Consider the following 9,876-nt stretch of genomic DNA (forward strand, 5'->3'; position numbering starts at 1 on the left):
AAGAGTTGGTAGACATGTTACCTGCCCAAAAGGAGCTTATAGTCTAGCTTGAGGGGGACTGTAAAATGAATTAAGAGTAAGTACATAAGTGTTGTGGGGCTGGGGGTGGGTGAATATCAAGTGCTTAAAGGTCACAAATCCAAGTGAAAGGTAAATGCAGATGGCCAAGACATAGAAACTAGGCATGTGCAGAAAGTGCCAAAATATGGAAGGTCAAAGATTTAAAAAGATCCAGAGCAGATGGGGTTTGGTGTAAGTTGATCAGAATGGCTTAGCCAAGAAGTCCTTATCCTGGGACATTGTTATATTTTGTTCAGAATGCTCAAGACACCCTAAAATATCTGGGACACACTATCTGCCTACATATCATAGTCTCATGTCGAAGGACAATAAATTGAATACAAAAATGTTAAGTGTGAAATCTTGGCAGACTTAGAAAAGCTGGACTCCAAGTGAAAAGCAGATGCTAAAAGCAGCATACAAGCTTCACAGAGGGCTGATCAAAAAGAAAACTTAGGAAATGTCAACATATTTTAAAACTGCTCAAAAAATGTAAAATCATTACAGACATCGTGATTCACAGGATCATATTTATTGAGCGTCTTTGTGCAGAGCCTTGTACTAACCACATGGGAGAGTGCAATAGAAGTAAAACACTACATTGATTGATTTAAAGGCACAGTTCATGTCGTCAAGGAGATTGCAATCTAATGAAGGAATTTAGAATCTATGATCTGCTTATTTTTTCTTGACTGGAAATGATTCTGCTTTCTCTCAAAATATCTCAGTTCTTGTATATTCTCTGGGAGGACAGCTCCCCTATTACGGATTTTTGTGTCCTGCCAGGATGTGATACAGTGGAATTGTATAGCCCTTGCCCACCAGAAAGTATTTTTTTTATATGAACCCATTCACTCACCAAATTGGTATGTCTTTTCTCAAGAATGTCAGATTATTAGAATGGGTGGGACATAGTCTTCCCTTATTCTGGACAACTAAACTATCATACTAGTCAGAGAACTCCAGTGTAAGACTTAGGTATAAATTGCTCTTAAATCACTTTAATTATCTTCCTGGGATTTGAAAGGAAGACAAGAAATGCTGCTGTCTGGGTGATGTAAAGTCATTTGAGAATGGCTAAAGAACTAAAAAAGAGACACTTTGTTGCTTTGTCTCACATTATGTCCTCTGATACAATACTAGCAAACATGCTAGAATTTTTGTTTGAAGGTATAATTATTGTCCAGTTCTCCAGCCACAAAGAGGCAAAATCAAAATGTTATGTGCAAAACATTCTTCTAAGTACTTGGGAGAATACAACAGATACAATCCCTCCCCTCAAGGAATTTACACTCTAACTGGGGAGGTGGGCATAAAATAATTAACAGGTAGGAGAATAAGGGAATGAATAGATGGATAGGTGAATAAATATTTAACGGAGTACGTAAGCTGAAAACTCGGAAAGTTCCACTGTGAGTATATAAGGGCCGAAGGGCAATTGGGAGGATGTGACTTCATAAAAATATCGGGCAAAATAATGTCTATGTTACCAGAGGCTCTTATTTTGGGAGCATTAGGAAGGGTCTGGATTGGGCATTGAAATTTCCAGCCACTATAAGGCAAGGAACCAAATTGCAAAACACACACACACACACACACACACACACACACGCGCGCACGCTCCCACCTGAAGAGATGCAGGACATAGTCATAGCCAGATACACACAGAGTAATTTGATATCAATATGCCACCCAGCTATGCATAGCACTGTCTATGAACTTCGTTACGTTGTGCCACTCCTCTCACTCTCACCCTTCTCCATGCTTCACTCAGCAACTTGCTCTCCCAAGAGCTCCCCATACTGGGTTTGGATGGGCCCTTAAACAGGGCACTTGTGCCCAGGGCTGGATGGTTGAGATGGGTTAAGGGGATGGGGGAGAGAGGGAAAAATGGGGAAGGAGGATCGAGTTGGGAGCAAGGCTTCAAGACTTCTGGCAGCTGGGAAAATATAAACCAGATGGGGAGGAAAGGAGTGGAGCAGTGGGTCCTGGGCTCTGGCATCTCAGTTCTCATGTGCAATCCCACCCCATAGGATTGGAGTGGCAGAAGGCCACGGGGAAAGGGGTGGCAGGGAGCCTCACACTAATCCCCCTCCCAGAGCCAGAGCGGTTCTGGAACTCACCAAGTAACATCACTGGGGCTCAAGGGCAGACAAGATTGGGACACGGCTGCCCACAACCCTCCCATCTAACTCAGCCAGATCCCCCTGTACTTTTATATTGCCTTTTATGTTGTCTTGTATTTATAATTTTGTATCTTTCTTGCTGTATCTGTCTCCAATCAATCAGTAGTATGCAGATCACTTAGGGGAGTACAGTACAATAGAGCTGGTAGACACATAATCCCACAAGAAGATAACAGTCTGTGAGGGGATTGTGAGAGCCTGGAGACTGTCTGACTCTTTCTGGTGTGATTTTCTCGGTGCTTAGTACAATGCTTTGTAACAGATATGTGCTTAATTAATATTACTACTACTACTCCCTCTGGTTCCTGCTCCCCTCAACCAATGCAGGCTAGACAACTAAAAAGGATTTGCCACTCCCTTCTCAGCCATCAAGACAGGTGGGGTGGTCAAGGGGGCATTCTCTAGATGTAATAGTCTGACTAGCTTCCAGGAAAGAATGGGCCAAGAAGCAAACAATGGGAGGGATTAAGGCTGAAGGGAAGAAAATCAAAGACTTCACAACTTTCTTGACATTATGCCCATGCAACCATCATCCTGGGAAGGTCCCAGGAATCTGTCCCTGCTATGAGGCCCCTTGAGGTAGTAGTTTATTTTGTTTACCCTCTGGAGTCAACCAAGATTTTTGAGAGGGACACAGTGTCCCAACTACATTTGCCAACTTATTCATTCATTCATTCAATCATATTTATTGAACGCTTATTATGTGCATAGCACTGTTCTAAAGGTTTGAAAAAAATATAAGTGCTTACTGTGTGCCAAGCACTGAGGTAAATATAAGGTAATCAGATTGTCCCACGTGGGGCTCACAGTCTTAATCCCCATTTTACAGATGAGGTAACTGAGGCCCAGATAAGTTAAGTGGCTTGCCCAAAGTCACACAGCTGACAAGTGGCAGAACTAGGATTGGAACCCATGAGCTCTGACTCCCAAGCCCATCGCTCTTTCTACTGAGCCACACTGCTTCGAATTTGCTTTAGAGGAGCTGACAAGATGGCAGCAGGCAGCAATAGAGCTTTCTGCTGTGGCCAAGGCAGGACATTTTGTGGACCCAACCGTTTCTCAGAGGGGCTCTCAACCAGGACCAGTCAGGGGATGGATTTCCTTACCTCTAGCAGAGCCAAAGCATCTCCCATGCCAGAGCTCTCCACCAGAATCCAGGATAGTTTTGGATTAAGGCAGGAATTTTTACACCTCTTTTTGGCTTCAGGATTGGTTAGTTCCCAGCATGATTTAAATCATAAAGAGACTAGATTGTATGCTCCTTGAGGGCAGGTATCACGTCTATCAACTCTATTGCATTGTACTTCCTGAGTACCGAGTACTGTGGTCTGCACACGGTAAGAACTCGATAAATGCCATTGATGATGATAATGATTGACTGAATGAAAGTCAAGTGCTTGTTTGTTCTCTAGGTCTCCAACCCAACCTAGGATCCCCATGTTCAAAATTTTGAACATTCCCCTATGGACTGTAAGCTCACTCTGGGTGAGAAACGTGTCTGCTAATGCTCTCATATTGTGCTCTTCCAGATGCCTAGTTACTGTGCTCTGCACTTAATAAGCTCTCAATAAATACTATTGATGGATTGATTGATTAAGGCTCAAATTAAATGTGACCATCCCACTGAGCTTAAACTTTGAAATCATAAACCCAGATAATATTCTTAAAACATTTCCTTGGCATATATCTCTGCTCTTTCAAAAGCCTCCAATGGCTACCCATTTCCCTCCACATCAAGTAAAAACTCCTTATAATTGGCTTGAAGACTCCTCTAGTTTTCTCCATTTTTACGCATCAGCATTCTTCACTCGCTACTCCCCAAGTCACACTGTTCATGTTCCCAAACTCACCTTCTGGCTGTTGGCTGCTCTCCTCCAACTCCTCCACCCACCTCCAACCCCTGGCTCCTACTGTTCCCCCATCCTGGAACTCCCTCCCTTCCCAGAGCTAACAGACCACAGCCCTCCTCACATTAAATGCCCTGCGAAAATCCCACCTTTCTAGGAAGGCTCCCTGATTAATTCTCATTACACAATCTTACAGCCAGTCTTTACAATTAAACATATTCATACCACAATCACCACATGCTCACAATTATATACACAGATAAAAAATTTTTCTTGGCATATATGGTCAATCTTTTTTCTGATATTTCTTCTTAGCAGTTATTTATGCTTCTTCATCCTGCTCTATTTGTAAATTATTTTTTTCTGTCCTCTCTCCTGTGAGAGTGTCATGCTGCTTGAGGTCAGGGAATAATAATGATGGCACTTATTAAGCATTTACTATGTGCAAAGCACTGTTCTAAGCGCTGGTAGGGAATGTAAGTTTGCTTCTTGTACTCTCCCAAGTGCTTAGTTCAGTAGATGTTCAATAAATGCTATTGACTGGTCGAAGTTCCTAGTATTGGCTTCCGAACCGGAAAAGACAATGATGTGGCATAACCCCTGAAATTTATGGTAGAGCTTACAGAAGCACTTCTAGGAAAAGGTGTGACCCAAAGCTGAGACATTAGGGAATTCAAGTCTGACTTCCCTCCCTTTTATAATTGTCTTCAATGAGAGTCAAGTGCATGATTGAGTACTGAATTAGGCCCTTAATGTATAATTATCAGGTAAGTAATTTTGTGAAAATGACATCTTGTTACCCAGCTTAACAGTTCCTGGAGCATTGATTCGGAATCTTACCTGCTTACTTTAGCACCTCGATTTTCCCACTAGTATTCGAACAATGAAATCCTTTTCTTTGGATTCCATTCTTCTTCAAAGATCTCTAGCAAAACAGTCAGTTGAATTCTGCTAATGGCATAATAGCCTAATTTGACAACCTGAATGCATATGAAAATTCTTTTTCAGAAGTCACCTTTTCTTAACAGCTGTAATGCAATTTGCCTCATTAGCCAGAGGACAATAGAAAGATCTGCTACAAATACTTCCTAGGAATTGAGCATGAAAAGCATCTGGCTGATCTTGTGCAGACATGTTTTTTTTTTTTACTGTAAGACTACAATTCTTGTGGTGGTTCTAAACCTGTCAAATTGTTTGCCTATTTGAAACAGGTGCTACAGGCATTCCGGAAGCTCTGGGTTACTCCCCTCCCCTTCTGCCCTCCTTTCTCTGACTCCTCTTCTGTAAAAAACCTGCTCTGCATCCCTCTAGATCCTCTAGCTATTGTCCCACCTCCCTTTTGCTATTCAACCTACCCACAAGAGTTGTAACAATCCACTGCCTTCACTTACTCTCCTACAACTTCCTTATTTGTCATCTACTATCTGGCTTCCACCCTCTTCGCTCCAGTGAGATCACTCTTTTCAAGATATCCAATGACGTCCTCCTTGCCAAATCAAATAAGGTCTATCCTAATCCTCCTTGACCTCCCAGCTGCTCTAGATATTGTAGATTGCTCATCCTGGATACACAGTCTATCAATAATAATAATGGTATTTGTTAAGTGCTTAAGAATAATTATTATCATTATGGTACTTGTTAAGTGCTTGCTATGTGCCAAGCACTGTTCTAAGCACTGGGGTGGATACAGTTAATCAAGTTGAACACAGTCCCCATCATTCATTTGTTCAATCGTATTTATTGAGCACTTACTGTGCGCACAGCACTGTACTGAGTGCTTGGAAAGTACAATTCAGCAACAAAGAGAGACAATCCCTGCCCACAATGGGCTCACAGTCTAGAAGGAGGGGAAACAGACATCAAAACAAGTAAACAGGCATTAATTATAAATGAATAGAATTATTTCCTTTTCCTCCCAAGCGCTGTGGGGCAGGAAGGGTCTGGGTCTCAGTGGCCGCAACTGCAAAATGGGGATTGAGAGTGTGAACTTAATGCGGGACAGGGCCTGTGTTCAACCTCCTTCCCCTCCCCACAGCACCTGTATATATGTATATATGTTTGTACGTATTTATTACTCTATTTTATTTGTACATATTTATTCTATTTATTTTATGTTGTTAATGTGTTTTGTTTTGTTGTCTGTCTCCCCCTTCTAGACTGTGAGCCCGCTGTTGGGTAGGGACCATCTCTATATGTTGCCAACTTGTACTTCTCAAGCGCTTAGTACAGTGCTCTGCACACAGTAAGTGCTCAATAAATACGATTGAATGAATGAATGAAGGAGTAGGGGCAATGGGAAGGAGCAGGGAAGCTGAAGGAAAAAGGGGAGCTTAATCTGGACAGGCTACACATGGGGCTCACATGTGTAAATGAGGTAACTGAGGCCCAGAGAAGTGAAGTGAGTTGCTCAAGGGCACACAGCAGACAATGGTGGAGCCAGGATTAGAGCCCAGGTCCTCCTGACACCTGGGCCCATGCTCTATCCATTTAGCCAATAAGCACTGTTCTCACATTGGGGTAGGGGTACAAGATTATCAAGTTGAACAGTCCCTGCCCCACACTGGGTTCACAGGCCTGAATCTGAAGGAGATTTACTCCCCATTTTACAGATGAGGAAACTGAGGCACAGAGAAATTAAGTGACTTCCTCAAGGTCACACAGCAGATAAGTGGTGGAGTAGGGATTAGAACGCAGGATTCCGCACTCCCAGTACTATGCTCTTACCGCTATGCATAATATTGATTTTACTGACAGTTCTTAACTGGTTCTATTCCTTTGTCTCTGGCCTTTCCTTCTTATTCTGTTTCATTCGTTCATTCATTCAATCGTATTTATTCATTCATTCAATCGTATTTATTGAGCACTTACTGTGTGCAGAGCACTGTACTAAGCGCTTGGGAAGTACAAGTTGGCAACACATAGAGACGGTCCCTACCCAACAATGGGCTCACAGTCTAGAAGGGGGAGACAGACAACAAAACAACACATGTTAACAAAATAAAATAAATAGAATAGTAAATATGTACAAGTGAAATAGAGTACTAAATCTGTACAGACATATATACAGGTGCTGTGGGGAGGGGAAGGAGGTAGGGCGGGGAGGATAGGGAGGGGGAGGAGGGGGAGAGGAAGGAGGGAGCTCAGTCTGGGAAGGCCTTCTGGAAGAGGTGAGATCTCAGTAGGGCTTTGAAGGGAGGAAGAGGGCTAGCTTGGCAGATGTGCGGAGGGAGGGCATTCCAGGCCAGGGGGAGGATGTGGGCCAGGGGTCAATGGCGGGACAGGCAAGAACGAGGCACAGTGAGGAGGTTAGCGGCAGAGGAGTGGAGGGTGTGGGCCGGGCTGTAGAAGGAGAGAAGGGAGGTGAGGTAGGAGGGGGAGAGGTGATGGACAGCTTTGAAGCCGAGGGTGAGGAGTTTTTGCCTGATGCATCAGTTGATTTATAGCCACTGGAGATTTATGAGGAGGGGCGTAACATGCCCAGAGCATTTCTGCACAAAGATGATTCGGTCAGCAGTGTGAAGTATAGCTTGAAGTGGGGAGAGACAGGAGGATGGGAGATCAGAGAGGAGGCTGATTCAGTAATCCAGTCGAGAGATTGAACCAGCAGGGTAGTGGTTTGGATGGAGAGGAAAGGGCAGATCTTGGCGATGTTGCAGAGGTGAGACTGGCAGGTTTGGTGATGGATTGGATGTGAGGGGTGAACGAGAGAGAGCAGAGTCGAGGATGACACCAAGGTTGTGGGCTTGTGAGATGGGAAGGATGGCAGTGCCGTCAACAGTGATGGGAAAGTCAGGGAGAGGGCAGGGTTTGGGAGGGACGTTAAGGAGTTCAGTCTTGGACATATTAAGTTTTAGATGATGGGCAGACATCCAGATGGAGATGTCTTGAAGGCAGGAGGAGACACGAGCCTGAAGGGAGGGAGAGAGAGCAGGGGCAGCGGTACAAATTTGGGTGTCATCAGCGTAGAGATGATAGTTGAAGCCATGGGAGCGAATGAGTTCACTATCTCTTCCTCTATTTCGTACTTCCTAACTTTCCACCCCAAAATTGAACTTCTCATCTTTCTTCCCCAATTCTCTCCTCCCTATAACTTTTTCCTCACTGTTGACAGTACCATCGTTCTCCCCTATCAGAAATTTGTTTTAATATCTGTCTCCCCCATACACTGTAAGGTCCTTGTAGGCAGGGTTCATTTCTACCAACTGTATTTTACTATATTTTCCTAAGCACTTCATACAGTACTCTGTGCACAGTAAGCACTCAATAAATTCCATTTATTAATTAAATGGAGTGTGAATGAGAAGGGACTTGAATAAGAAAAGAGTTTTGTATAGTGCTCTGCACACAGTGAGTGCTTAAAAAATGACACTGATTGACTGATTGATGTTTGACTCATCTCTCTCCTTCAACCCACATATTAAGTCATTAAGCCTTCGCTCATCTCTCTCCTTCAACCCACATATTAAGTCATTAAATCTTGCCAATTCTGTTTCCACAAATCTCCAGAATTTACTCCTTCCTCTCTAGCCAAACTGCTACTCCTCTGGTTCAAGCACTTGTCTTGACTAGTTTTATGCCATCCAGTCATTTCCGACCCATAACAACACATCAGACACATCTCTCCCAGAACGTCCCACTCCCCATCTGTAATCATTCTAGTTGTGTATACATAGACTTTTCTTGGTAAAGACACAGAAGTGGTTTACCATTGCTTCCTTCCACGCAGTAAACTCGATTCTCCATCCTCGACTCTCTCCTGGGCCACTGGTGCCCAGCACAGGTGAGGTTTGCCTTGTAGCAGATTGTCTTCCACTAGCTAGCCACTGCCCAAGCTAGGAATGGAATGGATATGCCTCTGCTTGACTGTCCCACACATAGCCAAAACTGGTAGAGTACTGGAAACTCTCCAGGTGAGACCCTGAGAGGGGCGTTCAAGAACTTGGCCTTACCAATTTCAATTACTGCATAAGCCTCCTCACTGATCTCTCTGTCTCCAGCCTCTCCCCTCTCTAGTCCATAAGTCACTCAGCTGCCCAAATCATTTTTCTTTAAAAATCATTCTAAACTCACCTCCCCACTCCTCAAGGGCCTCCAGTGGTTACCCAAGCAACTTTGTATCAAGCAGAAACTCCTCAGTATTTGACTCAAAGCACTCAAATAGCCCTCTCTGTGGTGAGCCCACAAAATACTGCCTTTTTAGTGACTATTTGTGATCCCACAAACAACGAGAGAGACTTTGCAAAGGCACTGATAGGCTTTACTTGAGGGCAGGTGATTGCAGCCCTGTGGGGGTGGAGCATGGAGGGAAGTGGGGCTTTCTCTTCCTGTTCTATCAAGTAACGGGCTTGGACCCATCAATGACTGCATGTAGAACCACAGCTGCCACACCTTCGCTCTTTGGCTCAAAGGTGGCATCTTTGACGTGCAAGGGACATGCTGAAAGAGGGGAGCATCTGGAGACAGAGAGAAGCAGCACAGAGGCATGCTGAGATGCAGAGAGAAGCAAGCATTGGAGCAGTAGGAGAGCAACACTCGAATGGCAGCAGAAGGCAGCAGCACTTGGAAGCGGAAAGAAGAATAAGTGGCAGAACGGGCTCCTTTGACCACAGACTAGTATAATAATAATAGCGTTTATTAAGCACTTACTATGTGCAAAGCACTGTTCTAAGCACTGGGGAGGTTACAAGATGATCAGGTTGTCCCACAGTCTTAATCTTCATTTTACAGATGAGGTAACTGAGGCTCAGAGAAGTTAAGTGACTTGCCCAAAGTCACACAGCTGA

General features: G+C 43.9%; 1 non-coding gene across 1 annotated transcript; it reads right to left on the reverse strand.

Annotated features, from left to right (window-relative positions):
- Positions 1–8,883: 8,883 nt before the first annotated feature.
- LOC119927697 lies at positions 8,884–9,021 on the reverse strand. Its single transcript, XR_005450675.1, has one exon. It is a non-coding gene; the product is annotated as a small nucleolar RNA SNORA7 (small nucleolar RNA).
- Between the last annotated feature and the right edge of the window lie 855 nt (positions 9,022–9,876).

This window comes from Tachyglossus aculeatus, chromosome 4 (genome assembly GCF_015852505.1).
Source record: "Tachyglossus aculeatus isolate mTacAcu1 chromosome 4, mTacAcu1.pri, whole genome shotgun sequence".
In the NCBI taxonomy this organism is placed as follows: domain Eukaryota; kingdom Metazoa; phylum Chordata; class Mammalia; order Monotremata; family Tachyglossidae; genus Tachyglossus; species Tachyglossus aculeatus.